The sequence below is a fragment of the Odocoileus virginianus genome, chromosome 18 (genome assembly GCF_023699985.2).
Source record: "Odocoileus virginianus isolate 20LAN1187 ecotype Illinois chromosome 18, Ovbor_1.2, whole genome shotgun sequence".
Classification (NCBI taxonomy): Eukaryota; Metazoa; Chordata; class Mammalia; order Artiodactyla; family Cervidae; genus Odocoileus; species Odocoileus virginianus.
In genome coordinates, this window is record NC_069691.1 from 49,775,529 (window position 1) to 49,798,537 (window position 23,009).

Below are 23,009 nucleotides of genomic sequence, written 5' to 3' on the forward strand. Positions count from 1 at the left end.
ATAGCTGTCCAGTTTTCCCAGCACCATTTATTGAAGAGGCTGTCTTTGCCCCATTATATATTCTTGCCTCCTTTGTAAAAAATAAGTTACCCATAACTGCATGGGTTTATTTCTGGGCTTTCTATCTTATTCCATTGGCCTATATTTCTGTTTTTGTGCTGGTACCATAATGTCTTGATGACTGTAGGTTTGTAGTATAATCTGAAGTCAGGAAGGTTGATTCCTCCAGCTCCATTCTTCTTTCTCAAGACTGCTTTGGCTAATCGGGGTCTTTTGTGTTTCCATATGAATTGTGAAATTTTTTGTTCTAGTTCTGTGAAAAATGCCCGTGGTAATTTGATAGGGATTGCATTGAATCTGTAGATTGCATTTGGTAGTATATTCATTTTCACAATATTGAGGCTGCCCTGGTGGCTCAGAGGGTAAATTGTCTACCTGCAATGCAGGAGACCCAGGTTCAATCCCTGGGTCGGGAAGATCCCCTGGAGAAGGACATGGCAACCCACTCCAGTATTCTTGCCTGGAGAATCCCATGGCTGGAGGAGCCTGGTGGGCTGTATATATAGTCCATGGGGTCACAGAGAGTCAGACACGACTGAGTGACTTCACTTTCACTAAGGAATATGGAATATCTCTCCATCTGTTTATGTCATCTGATTTCTTTTCATTAGTGCCTTATAATTTTCTGTGTACAGTTCTTTTGTCTCTTTAGGTAAGTTTATTCCTAGATATTTAATTCTTTTTCTGGCAATGGTGAATGGGATTAATTCCTTAATTTCTCTTTCTGATTCTTCATTGTTAGTATATAGAAATGCAAGTGATTTCTGTGTATTGATTTTGTATCCTGCAACTTTGCTGAATTCACTGATTAGCTCTAGTAATTTTCTGGTACCATCTTTAGGGTTTTCTATGTACAGTATCATGTCATCTACAAACAGTGAGAGCTTTACTTCTTTTCTGATCTGGATTCCTTTTATTTCTTTTTCTTCTTTGATTGCTGTGGCTAGGACTTCCAGAACTATGTTGGATAATAGTGGCAAAAGGGGACACTCTTGTCTTATTTCTGATCTTAGGGGCAATGCTTTCAGTTTTTCATCATTGAGAATAGTGTCTGTCATAGGCTTATCATATATGGCCTTTACTATGTTGAGTTAGGTTCCTTCTATGCCCATTTTTTGAAGAATTTTAATCATGAATGGGTGCTGAATTTTGTCAAAGGCTTTTTCTGCATCTATTGAGATGATCATATGGTTTTTATCTTTCAATTTGTTAATATGGTGTATCAGATTGATTGCTATGGTTTTTCCAGTGGTCATGTATGGATGTGAGAGTTGGACTATAAAGAAAGCTGAGCACCGAAGAATTGATGTTTTTGAACTGTGGTGTTAGAGAAGACTCTTAAGAGTCCCGTGGACTGCAAGGAGATCCAACCAGTCCATCCTAAAGGAGATCAGTCCTGGGTGTTCATTGGAAGGGCTGATGTTGAAGCTGAAACTCCAATACTTTGGCCACCTGATGTGAAAAGCTGACTCATTTGAAAAGACCCTGATGCTGGGAAAGATTGAGGGTGGGAGGAGAAGGGGACAACAGACAATGAGATGGTTGGATGGCCATCGACTCGATGGACATGGGTTTGGGTGGACTCCGGGAGTTGGTGATGGACAGGGAGGCCTGGCATGCTGTGGTTCATGGGGTCGCAAAGAGTTGGACACAACTGAGTGACTGAACTGAACTGAACATTGATTGATTTCTGTATATTGAAGAATCCTTGCATCCCTGGAATAAACCCAACTTTATCATGGTGTATGAGCTTTTTTATGTGTTGCTGAATTCTGTTTGCTAAAATTTTATTGAGGACTTTTGCATCTATGTTCATCAGGGATATAGGCCTGTAGTTTTCTTTTTTTGTGTTGTCTTTGTCTTGTTTTGGTATCAGGGTGATGGTGGCCTCAAAGAATGAGTTTGGAAGTGTTTCTTCCTCTGCAATTTTTTAAAAAGAGTTTTAGAAGGATAGGCATTCTCTCTTCTCTCAATGTTTGATAGAATTTTCCTGTGAAGTCATCTGGGCCTGGGCTTTTGCTTTTTGGGAGGTTTTGGATCACAGCTTCAATTTCAGTGCTTGTAATTGGATTGTTCATAATTTCTATTTTTTCTTGGTTCATTCTTGAAAGATTGAACTTTCCTAAGAATCTGTCCATTTCTTCCAGGTTATCTATTTTATTGCTGTATAGTTGTTCATAATAGTCTCTTATAATACTTTGTATTTCTGCATTGTCTGTTGTAACCTCTCCTTTTTCATTTCTAATTTTGTTGATTTGATTTTTCTCTCTCTCTTTCTTGATGAGTCTGGCTAAGGGTTTGTAAATTTTGTTTATCTTCTCAAAGAACCAGCTTTTAGTTTTATTAATCTTTACTATTGTTTCTTTCATTTCTTTTTCATTTATTTCTGCTTGAACCTTTATGATTTCTTCCTTCCACTAATTTTTTTTTTCTCCTTCTTTTTCCAGTTGCTTTAGGTGTAAAGTTAGGTTGTCTAGTCAATGTTTTATTTTGTTTCTTGAGGTAGGATTGTACTGCTATAAACTTCCCTCTTAGAACTGCTTTTGCTGCATCCCATGGGTTTTGAGTTGTATTTTCATTGTCATTTGTTTCTATAAATTTTTTGACTTCCTTTTGATTTCTTCAGTAACCTGTTGGTTACCTAGAAATGTGTTATTTAATCTCCATGTGTTTGTGTTTCTTTCAGTTTTTTCTTGTAATTGATGTCCAGTCTCATAGCATTGTGGTCAGAGAAGACGCTTGATACAATTTCAATTTTGTCAAATTTACTGAGGTTTGATTTGCAACTCAAGATGTGGTCTATCCTGGAGAATGTTCCATGTGCACTTGAGAAGAAGGTGTATTCTTCTGCATTTGGATGGAATATCCTGTAGATATCAATGAGATCCACCTCATCTAATGTATAATGTAAGACTTGTATTTCCTTATTAATTTTCTGTTTTGATGATCTGTCCATTGGTGTGAGTGGGGTGTTAAAGTCTCCTACTATTATTGTGTTGCTGTCAACTTCTCCTTTTATGTCTGTTAGTGTTTGTCTTATGTATTGAGGAGCTCCTATGTTGGGTGCATAGATATTTACAATTGTTATGTCTTCCTCTTGGATTGATCCCTTGATCATTATGTAATATCCTTCCTTATCTCTTGTAATCTTCTTTATTTTTAAGGTCTATTTTGTCTGATATGAGGATTGCTATTCCAGCTTTCTTTTGCTTTTCATTTGCATGGAATGTATTTTTCTATCCTCTCACTTTCAGTATATAAGTGTCTCAATATCTGAAGTGAGTTTCTTGTAGACAGCATATATATGGGTCTTGTTTTTGTATTCATTCAGCCAGTCTGTGTCTTTTGGTTGGAGCATTTAATCCATTTACATTTAAAGTAATTATTGATATATATATGTTCCTATTGCCATTTTCTAATTGTTTGGGGTTGATTTTGTAGATCTTTTTTCTTTTGTTGTATTTCTTGACTATATAAGTCCCTTTAACATTTGTTGTAAAGGTGGTTTGGTGGTACTGAAATCTCTTTTGCTTGTCTGAAAAGCTTTTTATTTCTCCATCAATTTTGAATGAGATCCTTGCTGGGTACAGTAATCTTGGTTGTAGATTTTTCCCTTTCAGTACTTTAAATATATCCTGCCATTTCCTTCTGGCCTGCAGAGTTTCTGCTGAAAGATCAGCTGTTCTGCCCACTTTTTGATTGGGTTGTTTGTTTTTCTGATATGAGCTGCTTGTATATTTTGGAGATTAATCCTTTGTCAGTTGTTTCATTTGTTATTATTGTCTCCCATTCTGAGGGCTTTCTCCCATTCTCTATCTTTTCACCTTGTTTATAGTTTCCTTTGCTGTGCAAAAGCTTTTAAATTTCATTTGGTCCCATTTGTTTATTTTTGTTTTTATTTCCATTACTCTAAGAGGTGGGTCATAGAGGTGCTTGCCGTTTGTCATAGAGTGTTCTGCCTGTGTTTCCTCTAAGAGTTTTAGAGTATGGAGAAAATGGAATCTTCTTGCACTGTTGATGGGAATGAAAACTGATGCAGCCACTCTGGAGAAGAGTGTGGAGGTTCCTTAAAAAAGTAGGAATAAAAGTACCACACGAGCCGGGAATCCCACTACCGGGCATATACATTGGTGAAACCATAATTGATAAAGACACATGTACCCCAATATTCATTGCATCCCTGTTTACAATAGTTAGGATATGAAAGCAATCTAGATGTCCATTGATAGGTGAATGGATAAAGAACTTGCAGTACATACATACAATGGAATATTACTCAGATGTAAAAGGAATGCATTTGTGTAGATTCTAATGAGATGGATGAACCGTGAGCCTATAATACAAAGTGAAGTAAGTCAGAAAGAGAAAAACAAATATATTAACACATATATATGGAATCTAGAAAGATGGTACTGTGGAGCCTATTTGCAAGGCAGCCGTGGAGATGCAGACATAGAGGACCAGGGGCTGGGGGTGGGGGAAGGAGAGGGTAGGACCAATGGGGAGAGTGGCATGGAAACATAAATGATCACGTGTAAAACAGATAGCCAGTGGGAACTTAACATATGATTCAGGGAGCTCAGGCTGATGCTCTGTGATAACCTAGATGGGCGGGATGGGGCGAGAGGTAGGCGAAAGGTTCAGGAGGGAGGGACATATGTATACTATGGTAGATTCATGTTGATGTATGGCAGAAACCAACTCAATATTGTAAAGCAATCATCCTCCAATTAAAAATTAATAAGTTAAAAAAATAAGAATGAATAAAGAACACTTGGGAAGAATGAGGTAGTAGGAAGTTATGGAGGTACATATATTTCACTCATACTATCATTTTTAATCATTGATGGATCTCAAAAGCAAACACTTGAGTGTATTTGATCTCCTTTGTTATTTATACCTATGATTTTCTTCTTAAGCTCTTCATTTAATTATTTTTTTATTCTTTCCCTTTTTACTTTTTTCTCAAACCTGTGCTCATGTCCCGGTAGTGGATCTGCTGCTCTCCTCAGTCACTCAGTCGTGTCCAGCTCTTTGTGACCCCAGGGGCAGTAGTAGCCCACCAGGCTCCTCTGTCCATGGGAGTCTTCAGTACTGGGGTAGTTGCCATGCCCTCCTCCAGGGGAGCTTCCTGACCTAGAGATCGAACCCATATCTTAGCAGATTCTTTACCACTAGCGCCACCTGGGAAGCCCAAAGGTACTCTTACCCCAGGTGGGACTTGAACCCACAACCCCTGGCTTAGGAGGCCAGTGCCTTATCCATTAGGCCTCCGGGGCCTGTGCAGTGGATGGTTACCAATTTTTGGCATTGCAGCATTCATGTCTCTTAATTAACAATGCCCTTATTTCCCTGGGGGAACTTCCTCTCCTCTGTTTGGAGTAGAGTTTGGGGAGATGGAATATATTCTCACTTCCCTGCCAGCCCCTTATCTGAAGCTCTCCGTGCTCTGCCTTGGGATAAAGAGCTAGGACAGGACATCATCTCCAAGATCCTGAATCTTGAGCTGGAGTGGAGATAGGTAGTTGCCTTTCTTTCATTTATAACAGGAGTCCATCCATCCATCACTCGCTCAGTCGTGTCCGACTCTGCAACCTTATGGATTGTAGCTCACTGGCTCCTCTGTCCATGGGACTTTCCAGGCAAGAATACTGGAGTGGGTTGCATTTCCTCCTCCAGGGGATTTCTGACCCAGGGATCAAACCCACGTCTCTCACATCTCCTGCATTGGCAGTCAGACTTTCCACTTGAGCCAACAGGGAAGCTGTATTACAGGGATGGATGGAGCCAGCTAAAACTATGAACATATTCCTCCAGCAAGGCTTTCTGGATTTTCCTGTTCCTAGGGTGTGTTCTTTAGCTTTCCTTTTGACCTGGGAAGATCTCCTATATCCTGTCATTAAACTCTCCTTTTGTTTCAGTTAGTTGAGACTGTTTGTGTTGCTTGCAGCAAAGGAATTCTAGTTGATACAATCCTTGACTGCATTTTCTCTTCCTTTATTATTATCACTGTTTTTTTTTTTCTGACCATTTCCAACTCATTTTATCTCTTTCTATTAATGTATTATCCTTTCTTTTTTATTTTAGGTTAACTTATTTATTTTTAATCAGTAGATGATTGCTTTACAATATTGGATTGGTTTCTGCCATTCATCACCGTGAATCAGCCATAGGTGTACATATGTCTCCTCCCTCTTGAACCTCCCTCCCACCTCCCGCATCACCCCACCCCTCTAGGTGAGCACCAGATTGAGCTCCCTGCATCATACAACAAATTCCCACTGACTTATCTAATTTACATATGGTAATGTATGTTTCAATATTATCATTTCCTAACACTTGGGATTTGTAGGCTTTTCCCCCTCAAAAGATAACACTTATTTGATTTCACTGAGATAGGTTTGTTCATTTTTGATCTCCTTCATGAGTGTCATTTTCTGTTTCTATGTAGGCCTTCCATTTGCCTTTGTGAATGATTTTCCTTGCCTCGCCTAGCAGTGGTCACAGTCAGGTTGCTCATCAGGTTGTCTGGCTGTTCATCTGGGGAGGGGTCATTCTTGTTAGGATGCGGGCAGGGAAGGGGAGGCCCCTGGAGGGGGCAGGGACGGCGGAGAGGTCAGCTGTGGGTCTCCTTCCTGAGCTTTGTCTCATCAGCATATGCGGGCGGATCATTCACCACTGAGCCACCAAGGCAGCCCCAGTGCTGTGGTTGTTGTTCGGTCTCTTAAATCTTGTCTGACTCTGTGACCCCATGGACTGCAGCATGCCAGGCTTCCCTGTCCTTCACTGTCTCCTGGAATTTACTCAAACTCATATCCATTGAGTTGGTCATGCCATCTAAGCATCTCATCTTCTGTCACCCCTTCCCCTCCTGCCCTCAATCTTTCCCAGCGTCAGGGTTTTTTCCAATGAGGTGGCTCTTTGCATCAGGTGGTCAAAATATTGGAGCTTCAGCATCAGTCCTTCCAGTGCATATTCAGGACTGATTTCCTGTAGGATTGACTGGTTTGACCTCCTTGCAGTCCAAGGGACTCTCAATAGTCTTCTCCAGCACCACAGTTCAAAAGCACCAATTTTTTGGTGTTCAGCCTTCTTTATGGTCCAGCTCTCACATCTGTGCATGACTACTGGAGAAAACTTAGCTTTGACTATAAGGACCTTTGTCAGCAAAGTGATGTCTCTGCTTTTTTAATATGCCGTCTGAGTTTGTCATAGCTTTTCTTGCAAGGAGCAAGATTCTTTAATTTCATAGCAGCAGTCACCATCCACACTCAGCTGATAGTTGACATAAAACAACAGCCCTTGCTTGAGTCAGTAGCTTCTGTGGAGGTTATGAAATGCCTTTGTACAGAGGACTGGGTCTGAGCCTCCCGACTCTCTCCCTTGGTTGATTTCAGTAGCCTCCTAACTGGTTTCCCAAGTGCTTTCCCACCCCTGCCGCTTCTTGTCCACACAGCAGCCAGAGAACCTCCCGGAATGTCCCAGAAAGTCCACAAGGCTCTCCTTGTCCTGGCCGCATTCCATCTACTACCACCACACTCTTCTCCTCCATTGCCCTGTTGCAGCCCCCTGGCCTCCCTGCTGCTCCTACGATACCCAGGTCTGCTCCAGCCCAGCTTGAGGTGCTCCATCTCTGCAGGTTTTCCTCAAATGGTATAGAAAACACCTCCCCAGGCCCTTTGCCTACCCTGTCTACCCCTTCCTTGCTCTGCATCTCACCATCGGACTTAAATTCCTTGCTATATTGTATGCACTTTCCTGGATGGCTCCCTACTCCAATATGAATTCCAGGAGAATGGATGCATTGCCATTTCATTTATTCCCACTCCCTGGCTCTGAGCATGATGCTGAGGTTGGCACACAGTGCATATTTGCTGAATGAATATTTGAGGACTGATTCTTAGTGAGGTCTTCCCTGGCGGCTTAAGCGGTAAAGAATCTGCCTGCAGTGCAGGAGACAATGCAAGAGATGTGGGTTTGATCCCTCTGTCTGGAAGATCACCTGGAGCAGGGTGTGGCAACCCACTCCAGTATCCTTGCCTGGAGAATCGCATGGATAGAGGAGCCTGGCAGGGTTGTAAAGAGTCAGACACGACTGAAGCGGTTTAGCATGCATGCACGCGCTTAGTGAAAGGAGCAGTTTACAGTTGTTTTTTCTTCACAAGAGGCACCTGGCTAAAGGGAATGTCACCTCTTCCATCACACTTTCTGCTGAGCCACTCAAAGATGCATTTGAGGAAATTATACCTACATAATAGAGTTTTCATAAAGTGCAACTCTGAAGATACTTTTCAAGGACATGGACCCTTGTCCCAGCTTAGAACTCTTCAGGAGGGACGTAGAAATTCAGTGAATTCCATTCTTTTTTGTTTTCAAAGAGCTGCCTGCCGAGCAATTGGAGAACACATCACCAGCGATTAATCTACAGTTATACCCAGCCCACCCCACCAAAGGCAGAGGACGCACAGGGAAGGGCCATTTCCCTCCTCCAAGTCTAGACTTGCAGAATTTGAGACTTCTCTGAAAGTCCAGTGGTTAAGACTTTGCCTTCCAATGCAGGAGGTGAAGGTTCAATCCCTGGTTGAGGAGCTATGATCCCACAAGGCTCATGGCCAAAAAACCAAAACATAAAACAGAAATAATATTGTAATAAGTTCAACAAAGACTTTAAGAATGGCCCATATCAAAAAATAAAAATAAAAGTCTTGTTGAATTAGAGATTATTTTCATACTTAGACTCATGAGTAGAACTTAAATCAGGGAATTGCTTTTATCCCATCCGTTAAAGTTCATTGGATTGGAAAAGCACTTTCTAAAAGCCTAGAGAACTACAGCCCTAAACTCACTCATCCTTTCCAATATTCAGGTCCCACTCAGGCATCTCACTGAAATGTCTCCAATAAAATTGTCTCAAAAGGAGCAGAAATGAGCTTTCATATGTTTTTTGGATAGCCTGAAAGTGCCCATTTGCTCTTTAAGCTCTATTCACCTGTCTCTTTCCTTCAGATAAATCCTTTCGCATTCTTGTGCCTTGCACATATATATTACTATAATAGACATTTTCTTCAGGATTGAACCAACGTGTCTCACTGTGATGTTGATTTAAACAGATGGGGTCTTACACTTTGCTAAGTGAACAAAACGTGCAGCTATTGATGTGGTTTGTGTGCAGCCAAAAGGCTGGGGACGGGGCCCCTTACTTCCCCTTGAACAGACCACCAGTTTTATTCTTAAAGGCCTCACCCCCTATTCCTCTCCTCTGGACACACACTGCCCTAATTCTGGCTTCAGGGGAAAGGGAATAAAAGGTAATTATAATATTTCATTTACTTCCCGCCTATGGAGGATTCACAGTGAAGTGTGATGCAATTACATGGAGGCAGCGATGAGGGTTGAAGCCGTTGGGGCTGCCTGTCTCTGCTCCATAAAGCAGGTCATCCTGTTATCACCGGACAGTAATTTCCAGAAAGCCCTGTAATTAGGTTGTGAAACGGCAGCAAATAGGATGAACCGAAGAGGCAGATGTGTGGCCCAAAGTAATTTGGCTTCTCCTAAAAGGCGTTGCAACCCACGTCCTTCCTGTTTATTACAGCCCCATAATATACCGTGTTATGCTGTGCTGGCGGGTGATGGGAGGCAGGCACTTAACTGTAATGAAATTAGATCCCCCCTCACCTGCACCAGAGGCACAGTGGCGTCTTCTTGTAAAAGCTGTGCAAGTGGTTTCTCAAAAATACACATGACAAAAAATCATGGGAATCCACTTCACCATAAAGAATAAAAGAGCTCCAGGCTGATGAGGCTGCACACTTACTGTCCCTCTGAACCACCTGCTCCTGGTTTGAAGCTGTCGGCAAGCCAGGCAGAGAGAGGAGGACAAACAATAGTTAATGTGCCGTCATTTTTTTTTTTTGGTGACAATCAAATAAATGTATATTTTGTTTCTTATAGCATCCATATCCATGTTTAAATACAGATCATGGAAGTTAGGTATGTATTCAGTCGCAGCATTTCCCAAAGTGTGTTTCCTTCTAGGAAGTGGTTCGAAAAGCTTAATGGCCTCTAGAATCACTTGGTGCTGGAGAAAGTGGCAGATCTCAAGGCCCCATCGGGGAGCCTCTGATGCAAGATCTGAGGGTTGGGGTTGGGGCCAAAGCCTGCATTTTCCTAGATTTTATTGTATTTACTTTGGCTGTTCTGGGTCTTCGTCGCGGTGCAGGCTTTCTCTAGTTGCAGCGTGGGTGCGTGGGTGCTCAGTCGCTCAGTTGTGTTGGACTCTTTGTGACCCTATGGACTGGAGCCCGCCTGGCTCCTCTGCCCATGGGATTTTCCAGGCAAGGATACTGGAGTGGGTTGCCATTTCCTCCTCCAGCACCTTAATGTTTTGTCTACAAAGATCGTTTTCCTGTTTCTAGATGATGAACAGCAACAAAGAATATGGTCCTGTCTTGAAATGATGGTCCTGACTTGAAATGATGGTCCCGACTTCTGCTGTTTTGTTGAATTTGCATCATCGTTTTCTGTTTCCTTTAGAAGCATGTGTATAGAAGGCAAAAAAGTGAGAAGACTGGAAAATAAGCATCTGTGTGATCCTAAAGTAAATAAACCCTGAATATTTATTGGGAGGACTGATGCTGCCACCTGATGCAAAGAGCAGACTCATTGGGAAAGACCCTGATGCTGGGAAAGATTGAAGGCAGGAGGAGAAGGGGACGACAGAGGATGAGATGGTTGAATGACATCACTGACTCAATGGACATGAGTTTGAGCAAGCTCTGGGAGATAGTGAAGGACAGGGAAGCCTGGGGTGCTGCAGTCCATGGGGTTGCCAAGAGTCAGACACAGCTTAGTGACTGAAAACAACAAATATGATATTTTAAACAAGCTGAAAGCTTACCAGGATGTATGAGCTAATGTTTTTATATTCAAAGAGTTGGATCTCACTCCATTCTTACTTCCAGTTTTATCAGACTGATCTGTCTGGCACTTTGGAACTGAATCTGATTTTCAGTTGTGACCTGGTCCACTTACTCATTGAATAAAGCAGCAAGGTCAGGGATCATCAAGTAGCCAGAGAAGCAATCTTATATAATCATTTACTTGATTCAGCTGTGAAGACTAATTCCTTGATGTTGACAATAAGTGGGCGTAACAAGGCAACCCATGACATAGTTTTCAATCAGTGATGCCAAAGACAGTATTGTGTTAGAAACTGCACCCTGGAGAGACAGAGATCAACTGTCCTTGATGAGTGGGCTGCACAGAGCTTAGTGCAGGGTCCCCGGGAAGGAACACTCGCCAAGACATGGTCCACCAGAGACTGAGATGAAAAACATATTGACAGTTCATGATGGCACTGCAGACAGAGGGGAGTTTGCTGCAAATGAAGAACCATGCCCCTCTCAGGAAGAAGAGAAGCCCATCAGCAGGGACAAAGAAGCTTAATCATTGGATCTGCAGGGCTCTGCAAGAGGCAGGGACTTCAGGAAACCAGAGCTTCAGGAAAATAAAAAGATAGAGGTAGAGGAAATTCAGGGATGTTGGTAGAAATTGCAAGAGTAACTAGTGATGTGGGCTTCCCTGGTGGTTCAGCAGTAAAGAATCTGCCTGTTATGCAGGAGATGCAGTTTCAGTCCCTGGGTTGGGAAGACCCCCTGGAGAAGGAAATGTCAGCCCACTCCAGTGTTTTCACCTGGGGAATCCCATGGACAGAGGAGCCTGGTGGGCTACAGTCCATGGGGCTGCAAAGAGTTGGATACCACTTTGCGACTAAGCAACAACTAGTGATGTAATGTCTTCTTTTAAAAAGCAAATACCCCAAGGTATTGAAAACCCTTGAGAGAGATTTCTGATTTGTATTCAGAGACCCTTAGGAAGTGGCCCAAGGTTAAATGGTAGGACTGAGGAAACAGCAACTCTGAGAGTCCATGACCTTGATTCCAGTTAGAACAAGGGACTGTTTCCTTAAGCTGTGGCCATGTTTGTAGGTGTCTCACACCTTTTACTATACCTCACATTATTTGAACTATGATTTACATTTTGTTTCCTTTAAATGTTAAATTTTAATTGACCATCATCTTAAGCAAAACTATCCTTAACATCATTAGTGTATTTTTACTAATGTAAGTTAAAATAAATACAAAATATTAACGTTAAAAATAAGAGTGAGAATCTGTATCACTTAGACAATCCATGGAATGTGAACCATATTTTAAGAAAACCATTTGTAACGTAAGTCTCTATGTGTCTTAATTTATAAATTCTTTTCTTTTCTGAAAGTCTCAGAATCTTAGCTGGCTTTCCACATGCATAATCATGCCCTCTTCACATTTTCTCTTCTGCTTTCTGTTTGAGATAGAACACAGTTTTGCTCTGATTTAGAACACAGTTTCTTTTAAATCCACTCTTTAGAAGTGAGCATAGTAAGTCATCCATCTCTTTCAGCATAAAGGCTGGCTAAATTTGCTGGGGCATCTTTCCCAAGATAATTTAATAAATATTATTTTATCACCTACTATTGTAGAGTCGGTGCTGATATTCTGAGAGATATAAAAGAGAAACATGAAATGAGCAGTTCCCATTCTCAAGGAGGTTGCAACTCACTGGGGTGACTCAGAGAGGCAATAAAACTAACTATAATTCAAGATCATAAAAGATGGACACAGAAAGTGAGAAAGCAAGAGTGAGGAGAGGGAAATTCATTCCAACCAGGAAGGCAAGGGGAATTCTCATAGGAGAAAAGGCTGACTTTGGCCTTGAACCCTGGGCAACTTATAAAAGACTTTATAAGTGGCTATAGAACGGGGAAAAGTGTGATAGAGATGTTTAGAGTATTTCGATGTGATGAATGTAGGGTATAGAAGCAGCCTTTTCTAGGAGGAGGCAGATCAAGGGACAAGGATGTATTTATTGGGGTGTCAAAGGCTCCCCAGTCTTCCCCTTTAACCTACAGCATTGACTAAACTTATCATTCATTTTACTTCTTTGGGGTTGTATTCACTTAATGAAGCTTTTTTGATTTCATGATATTTATAATTACATTCTTTTTAAAAACTTTATTTATTTATCTATTTGACTGCCTGGGGTCTTAATTGCAGCATGTGGGACATGCTCTTAGTTGGGGCGTATGGGATCTAGTTCACTGACCAGGGATTGAGTCTGGGCCCCCTTCACTGGGAGCATGGAGTGTTAGTCACTGGAGCACTGGAAGAGTCCCTGTAACTGAATCCTGTGGGAGACACAAAGGTCCAAAACTCTTTTCTGTGTTTAAAGAGCCTTAAAATGCATTTAGAGATATTCAAGGAACTTAGATGATCCAAGGGTCATGTGAGTGTACACATGATTTGTTGCAGGATCACAGGCCTCTATAAGGATGAGGTGAATGGGGGTGGCGTTGTGGAGCTGGGGGCACTTGCTCTTGACTTAAATCAAGACAGGACCAGGAAATGCATTGAGGAAGATGCAAAGCATTAGGAAGGAATCACCTAGTATATTTGTGTAGGGAAGGATGACTGACATATCAGATATATGCAGTGAACACATTTAGAGAGGAAAATTTGGGTCACATTATGTAGGTTCTTGAATGCCAGGCTGACACTTTTGAATGACCTTGTCAGAGGTTGTTGGAGGTTACTGAGGAAAGAATAAAACAAAAAGGTGAAAACATAGAGCTGGAGAGGATATCAGAGGTCCTTGGATCGTCTTCCCTTGTTTTGTGAAGAGGACATATTTCTTTACCAGTGGTATCTAGGACATTTGGCAGAGTCTGCTTTGGAAAGTGGGGCTTCCCAAGTGGCACAGAGGTAAAGAATCTGTCTCCCAGTGCAGGAGATGGGGTTTGATCCCTGGTTCAAGAAGATCCCCTGGAGAAGGAAATACAACCTACTCTAGTATTCTAGCCTGGGCTATCCCATGGACAGAGGAGGCTGGCAGCTCTATAGTTGCTTTATAATGTTGTGTTAGTTTTAGGTACACAGCAAAATGAATCAGCTTTACATATACATACATACCCTCATGTATATATATATATATAATGTGTATATATATATATATATAAATTCTTTTTCCATACAGGCCATCACAGGGCATTGAGTAGAGTTCCCTGTGCTGTATCGCAGGTTCCTGTTAGTTATCTGTTTTATATAAAGTAGCAGGTATATGTCAGTCTCATGTGCCAATTTATCATGCCCTCCTTATCCCCTGGAAACTGTAAGTTTGTGTTCTACATCTATGACTACTTTTTTTGGTGAATAAGTTAATTTGTACCCTTTCTTTTTAGCTTTCACATACGAGTGAGGTCATATATTTGTCCTTCTGTGTCTTATTCACTTCACTCAGTATGACAGTCTCCAGGTCCATCTGTGTTGCTGCAAATAGCTTTATTTTGTCCTTTTAATGGCTCAGTGATATTCCATTTGTATATGAACCACATCCTCCTTATCCATTTCTCTGTTGCTGGTTGCGTCCATGTCCTGACTATTGTAAATAGTGCTGCGATGAACAGTGGGGTGCATATGTCTTTGAATTATGGTTTTCCTTAGGTGTATTCCCAGGAGCGGGATTTCTGAATCATGTGGTAATTCTGTTTTCACTTTTTCAAGGAACCTGCATACTGTTTCCCGCAGTGGTTGTACCGATTTACATTCCCACCAACAGTGTGGGGGAGTCGCCTTTGTTGCACACCCTCCCCACCATGTATTGTTTGTAGATTTTTTTTTTTTTTGATGATGGCTGTTCTAACCAGTGTGAGATGATTCCTCAGTGTAGTTTTGATTTGCATTTCTCTAATAATTAGTGACATTGAACATCTTTTCATGTGCTTTTGGACTTTGGAGAAATGTCTATTTAGATCTTCTGCCTGTTTTTTGATTGGGTTATTTGTCTTTTTTTAAAAATATTGAGCTGCATGAGTTGCTTATATATTTTGGAGATTAATCCCTTGTCAGTTGTTTCATTTGCAAATATTTTCTCCCATTCCGAGGATTGTCTTTTTGTTTTATTTATGGTGTCCTTTGCTGTGTGAAAGCTTTTAATTAGGTCCCATTTGCTTTTGTGTTTATTTTCATTACTCTAGGAGGTTCTTGATTTCAGTTATCTCAAACACACAGCTATATGTTGAGTTGAGCCAAACCTAAAGTTTCCGAGCCTCTGATTCCATCGTTATTTCCCTGAGGTCAGTTGTTGCCATCTCTTCTTGTGAGATGAAGACTGCTGCTGTCCGGAGGCAGGGTGCCCTGCAGGGAGTCTCCGCCGGGACGGCTCAGCTGTGGCTGTCTGTCTGTCCCATTTGTCTGGGGACCATCCTCGTGATGCAGAGTCTTATTGGCAGCTGCTCCAAGCAGTGGCTGGTGAAGGAACACTCCACGGCTGCTGTTGTCTATGTGGCAACCGCTCTGTCTGCTAGCGGCTTCTGCTGCGTGGAGACCAGGCGGGGGCTTCTCACAGCTGGAGGAGAATCCCTGCTCCCCATTCCTTCCTGTGACTCTTGCCTCTCAGAAGGGACCAGGCCAGAGAGGTTTTCAGAACGGACTCTGCTCAGTCCTCTGGAGGAGAAGTTTAAGGAAACCTCAAAACAGCCCTCACGGTGTGCCCTGGGCGGTGTCATACTCTCCAGATTCCCCGTACACCTCCTCGGTCATGCCGGCCTCCGGCGGGGCAGGACCCTCTGGTCCTGGCCACACCCTTCCCCCGTGTCCTCTGCCCGCCTTTTGTCTCTGGAAAACTTTACTCAAAGAATAAGTTTAATCAGAGAAATGCATAAGCAAAGGAAAACAGTCAAAGGAGGCCAAATAATAACAGTGTACTCATTAGGCATAGTTAAGGACTGTACCCACGACAAAAGCTGCCACAATTCTGAGGATTGGCCTCAAAGAAATGGGAACAGACGGGCTCTGGAGCAGAAGATGGAGCATCCCCGAAGCAGCCAGGATGACCTGACAGCCTGGTAAGCGATGTGAGGGTGGCTGTCAGAGCTGCCTGTGCTGTTTCTGCATGCAGTCTCCTCTTTCTGTCTGTGAAAGCTCCGGTCCACTGGTTGCCAGGGGCGGGAGTCAGGCTTTGGACAGATGTTAGTTCTCCTCTGCACTCCCCACCGCCCACCCCTCCGCAGTGGCCGGCATCTGAAAGAAAGCAAAGTCTCCTTTGCGGGAAATACCTGGCCTGTTTGTTGGTGAGCAGCCGGACCCCACACACCCTTTCGGTAACTCCTCCGTGACTCAACATGAGCTCTTACCCTTGCCAAAGGGCACAGGGAACCAGCAACTGGTCATTTCTTCTTAGCAGTGAATCCAACGCTATTCATTCATCCATGTAACATTTTTTTTTCTTTTATTATCAGAATATACTTGGTTTACAGTGTTGTGTTGGGCTTCCCAGGTGACAAGAACCTGCCTGCCAATGCAGGAGACCCCAGAGATGCGAGTTCAATTCCTGGGTCAGGAAGATCCCCTGGTAAAGGGCATGGCAACCCCCTCCAGCATTCTTGCCTGGGAAATCCCACGGACGGAGGAGCCTGGCGGGCTACAGTCCCTGGGGTTGCGAAGAGTCGGAGACGACTCTGTACACGGCCACACCCATGTTGTGTTAGTTTCTGCTGCACCACAGCATGAATCAGCCATATGTGTACGCATGCCCCCTCCCTCTCTAGCCTCTCCTCTAGCCCCCCACCCCATCCCGCCCCTCTAGGTCATGACAGAGCCCCGAGCTGAACGGCCTGCGCTATGCAGCAGCTTCTCACTGGCCATTTCACACGTGTAGTATGTGTATGTCAATGCTGCTTTCTCAGTTCATTCCACCCTTTCTGGCCCATGTCCACAAGTCTGTTCTCTATGTCTGTGTCTCTGTTTCTGCCCTACAAAACATTTTTTTTTTTGGAGTATTGATTCTAAGCACTATTGGGGCTATAGTAATGGCTATAGTATAACTGTTGGAGCTATAATAGTATTTGTATATTGTATTAAATTATTCATATCCACACCAATATATGGTTATAACGTAGCAAGTACAATGGAAGGGAAACCCAGGCTACTACATAAACAGAAAATGATGGGAAGGGGGATTGAGGTAGGGCAGCCGTGGGAACTGATGCTAAAGCTCAGATCTGAATGGCTTGCAGACACGTGGTACCGTGTTTAGGAATTGGAGCAGTGCAAGAGGACCAGGGTCCTTCAGTGTCACGCAGACCAGACACAGGTCCTGTGCATGGAGATGACTTAAAGTTATCTCAGGAGAAAAAACCAAAGGCAGTATGATACATGGGTCTAATCCAAGGAAAGCTAGTCCAAAGAAGAACTGTGAGCCAAGAAATAAATGTGAGTACCACCTCTATACACATGATGGCCACTGGACACAGTACAGTTGCCTAGGGAGCGGGTGAGGGCCCAGTGGATAAAGGGCCTCCCAGCCTCAATGACTGGTGGAGGAAGAAGCTGGGCAATGTGAAAACCTAGTTCCAAGCTCCCCAATCATGTGTTCTCCCTGGAAAGTCTTCCATGATTTCTTTGTCTGGAAATTGATTTCCAGAGAGGTTGTTGTGTTCTTAACCAAAGCAAGGGGATATGAAAAGACACTTGTGTGACATCAAGTTATCTTCTTCATGAGAGTGAAAATACAGCGAGAACAGAGAACGTCTCATTTGCCTACCCAACTCCTAGTGCTTAGGATAGTGCCTGATTCACTTAGGCACTCAGTGAGTATCTGCTGGGAAAAATAATTCCATCACAGCCTAAATAATAGCATAGAAGTTTAACCAAATGAAGTAGGACTGAGCATCTCAGCAAAGGGGAGTACTTAGAATGACCATAATAAATATATAGATATACACACGCACACACACGCACACACACACAGCAAACTTTTCCTTGTTCACAAAAAAATAGAATACACACAAATTTCTCATTTTTTAAATCTACCTGAGCTGGGCAAAATGTAAACATAAAATATTTAATTTTTTGAGTGCCATAGAATGGAATATGATGTATTGCTAGGTCCAATGAGGGAAAAAAGGGAAAACATATACTTGAGGCCAAGATAGTAGGTGAAAACTCAAATAAACCTGAGAGACTGATTTAGAATAAATTCCTCAAGGGAAATGCAACATCACGTTCGGCCCTTGAAATGACAAACCTCTAAAGTAAATTTTGGTTCAAGGTTGCTAGAGGTCAAGTGACTGCTTTAACGCTACAGGCAGAAGAAAATGTAATCCCTTTATTACTGCCCTTCAATGTGAATGAGGCAAAAGGGGACTGTGACTTATATTTGTGGGAATTTTTTTAGTACATAGTTATCAGAAACCTCAGCCCGGGAGCAATAGAAAAGAAGGAAACAGAGAGGCAAAGAGAGATGGAGAGAGGGAAAGAAGAAGAGAAATTCAGTACCTGTAAGACAGAATGTCATCATACTCAGGTGATGGTGGGCTTCCCTGCTGGCCCAGCGGTAAAGGATCCGCCTGCCAATGCAGGAGACGTGGGTTCCATCCCTGGTCTAGAAGATCTGCGGGAGGAGGAAATGGCAACCCGCTCCAGTGTTCTTGCCTGGGAAATCCCACGGACGGAGGAGCCTGTCCGGCTACAGTCCGTGCACATGAGCTTAGTCGCTTCAGTCGTGTCTGACTCTTTGAGACCCTATGGACTGTAGCCCACCAGGCTCCTCCATCCATGGGATTTCCCAGGCGAGAATACTGGAGTGGGTTGCCATTTCCTACTTTAGGGGATCTTCCCAACCCAGAAACTGAATGTACACCTCCTGCATAGCAGGAGGATCTCAAAAGCCTCAGATATGACTTAGCAACTAAATAACAACAAAGTGGTGGTTATAGGAAGAGCATAAAAACCCTAAAATCTGGGTTAGCCAGAATTATAGTTGTGATTGGTTTCATTGGAAATGTTAAACTCATCATTTCCATTCCATCAATTATTGAATCCCCAGTGTGCATGGCTATTATTGGCAAATGTGTTATGGGATATTGATCTGTAAATTAGCAGTGACCATAGTAATAATTGTAACTCCCTAAATCTCTATTTATAAATGAGAAGTTCATTGCAGAGCTCAACTCATGCTACTAGACTAGTAATTTCATGGGATTACTGTTATTAAAACAACAAACTGAAATCTACTGTATAGATTTCAGTATGCCTTATTTTTGCCTTATTTTCTGCCTACTGTATGCCTTATTTTTCTCTTTCATATACAGAAAAATTTGTTCCTGCTATTGTTGACTGTACTATTTGGGGTGAAATGGACAGTTGTCCTAATTATTTTATGGGTTTCAGAATTTGGTCATTTATCCTTGAAATTATCCAAAAAGGCATACAGCCATTAATACCTTTTGCGTGCACATACAGGGCCAGATAATAAGTGATTATGTTCCTAATGTCTACCTGTAAGTCAATTGTTTAGAACTAAAAATGTGTTTTTCCACAGAATAATGATTAATTATATTATCAGATTTGATGCTTGTTGACATAGTAGCATTGTACTTTTTTAAGGTTCATGTTTCTATTGAAGTTTTAAGGTTTGTTTTAAATAGGCTTCATGTAGTTGGCCTGGGAAAACATTGACTGTCTATATTTTTTTTCTAGCAAATGTATTCCAGACTCCAGACTTCAGGCATGCATGCCCCTTACCTCCCCAGGCCACAGCTCCTCCAGCAGGGGTCCTGGGGGCCAGGGGTCCGTGGGAGTGACACCTGATGAAACTGAGCTTTTATGACTGATAAAGCTTCATACGCACAGTAGAAGAATTTCCTTTGGAGGGCACTGTCTAGGTTTTCTTCTTGGGAGAAGAGAACACCTTTCCCATATCAACAGTGCAGACCTCATGCTAGACCCCTTCAGGGTCAGCGTCCTTCCAGTGGTCCCTGTCTTTGCATTCATCCTGTTGTGTGACCTGCTCCTCATGAGCGACTCTGGACGGTGTTCTGATTGAATGAATGTTGGCAGAGACTGTGGAACCCCCTTCTGGGGTCAGGGACAAGGAGATAGTGGCTTGTCCCTATGGTGCCTTCTCTCTGGCGTGTCCTATGGGAAGCCAGCTGAGACACTGTGAGACATCAAAAACCAAGAAACAATATTTTCTCTTCATTTTTTTAGTGCATTTAGGAGAAAATCTGTAACTGTGGCCACTGCTGCACTGTGCTCAGTTGCCCAGCCATGTCCAGCTCTTTGTGACCCCATGGACCGCAGCCCTCGGGGCTCCTCTGTCCATGGGATTCTCCAGGCAAGAACACTGGAGTGCGTTGCCATGCCCTTCTCCAGGGGATCATCCCAGCCCAGGGACTGAACCCAGGTCTCCTTTACTGCACGTGGATACTTTGCCATCTGAGCCACCAGGCAAGCCCAAGAATACTGGAGTGGGAAACCTTCTCAAGGGAAACTTTCTGACCCAGAAATAGAAATTGTGGCCTGGATTACATTGAAAAGAAAGCATGTCTTCCTTTTTTTTAATTTTTTTTAAATACAATTACTTATAAAATTATAAAAGACATACTTTCCCCTGGGGAAAGCCTGAAAAATGTAAAAGCAAACAAATGCCAATTATTCACAATCTCACCTTTTAAAGATAAGTCTTTTAATACCTTGGAATATTTTTTATGATCTCTTTTTAGAGGTGCTTTTTTTCCATTTTTGGTTAACCTAGTTAAAAGTAGTACCTTAGTTTAAGGTGATTTTAAAGCATTAAGTTTCCATGGAAAGCATTTTTTCATATTATTTTAAACTTTTATAAGAGATTTAAAAATAAATGCATTCTATTCTATATTCCAATATATCATAATTTTCTTATTCCCTTATTTGCAGCCAGTTAAACTATTAGCTCAGTTGAACTATTTCAAATCCTAAAAGATGATGCTGTGAAAGTGCTGCACTCAATATGCCAGCAAATTTGGAAAACTCAGCAGTGGCCACAGGACTAAAATAGGTCAGTTTTCTTTCCAATCCCAAAGAAAGGCAATGCCAAACAATGTTCAAAGTACTGCACAATTGTACTCATCTCACACACTAGCAAACTAATGCTCAAAATTCTGCAAGCCAGGCTTCAACAGTACATGAACCATGAACTTCCAGATGTTCAAGCCGGATTTAGAAAAGGCAGAGGAACCAGAGATCTAATTGCCGGCATCCATTGGATCATGAAAAAAGCAAGAGAGTTTCAGAAAAACATCTGCTTTATTGACTATGCCAGAACCTTTGACTAAGTGGATCACCACAAACTGTGGAAAATTCTTAAAGAGATGGGAATACTAGACCACATTACCTGCCTCTTGAGAAATCTGTATGCAGGTCCAGAAGCAAGAGTTAGAACCAGACATGGAACAATAGACTGGTTCTAAATTGGGAAAGGAGTACATCAAGGCTGTATATTGTCACCCTGCTTATTTAACTTAATATGCAGAGTACATTATGCTGGGCTGGATGAAGCCCAAGCTGGAATCAAGATTGCCTGGAGAAATATCAATAACCTTAGATAAGCAGATGACACCACCCTTATGGCAGGAAGTGAAGAATTAAAGAGCCTCCTGTGGGGAATGCATGTATATCCATGGCTGATTCATGTCAATGTATGTATGACAAAGACTGCTACAATATTGTAATGTAGTTAGCCTCCAACTAATAATAAAAAAAAAAAAAAAAAAAAAAAAAGAGCCTCCTGATGAAAGTGAAAGAGGAGCATGGAAAAGTTGGCTTAAAGCTCAACATTCAGAAAACTGAGATGATGGCATCTGGTCCCATCACCTCATGGCAAATAGATGGGGAAACAATGGAAACAGTGACAGACTTTTTTTTTGGCTCCAAAATTACTGCAGATGGTGAGTGCAGCCATAAAATTAAAAGAGGCTTGCTCCTTGGAAGAAAAGCTATGATCAACCTAGACAGCATATTAAAAAGCAAAGAGATTACTTTGCCGACAAAGGCCCATCTAGTCAAAGCTATGATTTTTCCAGTAGTGGGGAGGAAGTAGGTTTTCACATCTCATATTTGGATGTGGGAGTTGAACTATAAAGAAAGCTGAGCACCAAAGAATTGATGCTTTTGAACTGTGGTGTTGAAGAAGACTCTTGAGAGTCCCTTGGACTGCAAGAAGATCCAACCAGTCAATCCTAAAGGAAATCAGTCCTGCATATTCATTGGAAGGACTGATGCTGAAGCTGATGCTCCAATACTTTGGCCACCTGATGCAAAGAACTGACTCATTGGAAAACACCCTGATGTTGGGAAGGATTGAAGGCAGAAGGAGAAGGGGATGACAGAGGATGAGATGATTGGATGGCATCACCGATTTGATGGATGTGAGTTTGAGCAAGCTCTGGGAGTTGGTGGTGGGCAGGGGAGCCTGGTGTGCTGCAGTCCATGGGGTAATAAAGAGTTGGACACGACTGAGCGACTTTCACTTTCTTTTCACTTTCATACTGTCTCCAGATTTTCACCCTTATACACATTTGTTTATAGATCTACATGCACATTTTTCTTCAGGATTTAACGTATATTGCTAAGCTAAAGTTTTTGGAAACTATTAGGACAAATTTCCAAATTATTTTCTAGAATGTTTGAAACATTACAGAAATGTACATTCCTACAGTAATATATGGACTTCCCTGTCTCCCTTATACTGAAGAGAAACTGTTTGCTAAATTGATGGCCAAAAAAAATCCTTATTGCTTCCGCTAACCATTTTCTTTTAATAGTTGAGAGGGTCACTTCAGTCCATGAAATTCTCTATTAATGAGGTTTTATTGTAGCTACAAATAATAAGAGGGAATAAAGAAGCATCAGTCTAAAAGCTAGTCAAATTAGTGTCCACTAATTTATTATCACTCTCAATGATTTCTGAGGCAGAACTTAATTATATGTTACTGCTAACAATGCATGCTTACTCAGTTGTAGTTGTGTCTGACTCTTTGTAACCCCATGGACTGTAGCCCACTGAGCTCCCCTCACTATGGTTTTCTCCAGGCA

At 42.1% G+C, this 23,009-nt stretch overlaps 1 protein-coding gene and 1 non-coding gene across 3 annotated transcripts in view; both read right to left on the bottom strand.

Moving 5' to 3' along the window:
• The window catches only part of GALNTL6 (polypeptide N-acetylgalactosaminyltransferase like 6), a 1,391,757-nt gene that overhangs the window by 162,813 nt on the left and 1,205,935 nt on the right, over nt 1–23,009 (bottom strand). The gene's annotated exons all lie outside the window — the stretch shown is intronic.
• TRNAR-CCU (transfer RNA arginine (anticodon CCU)) lies at nt 5,267–5,339 on the bottom strand. Its single transcript has one exon. It is a non-coding gene; the product is annotated as a tRNA-Arg (tRNA).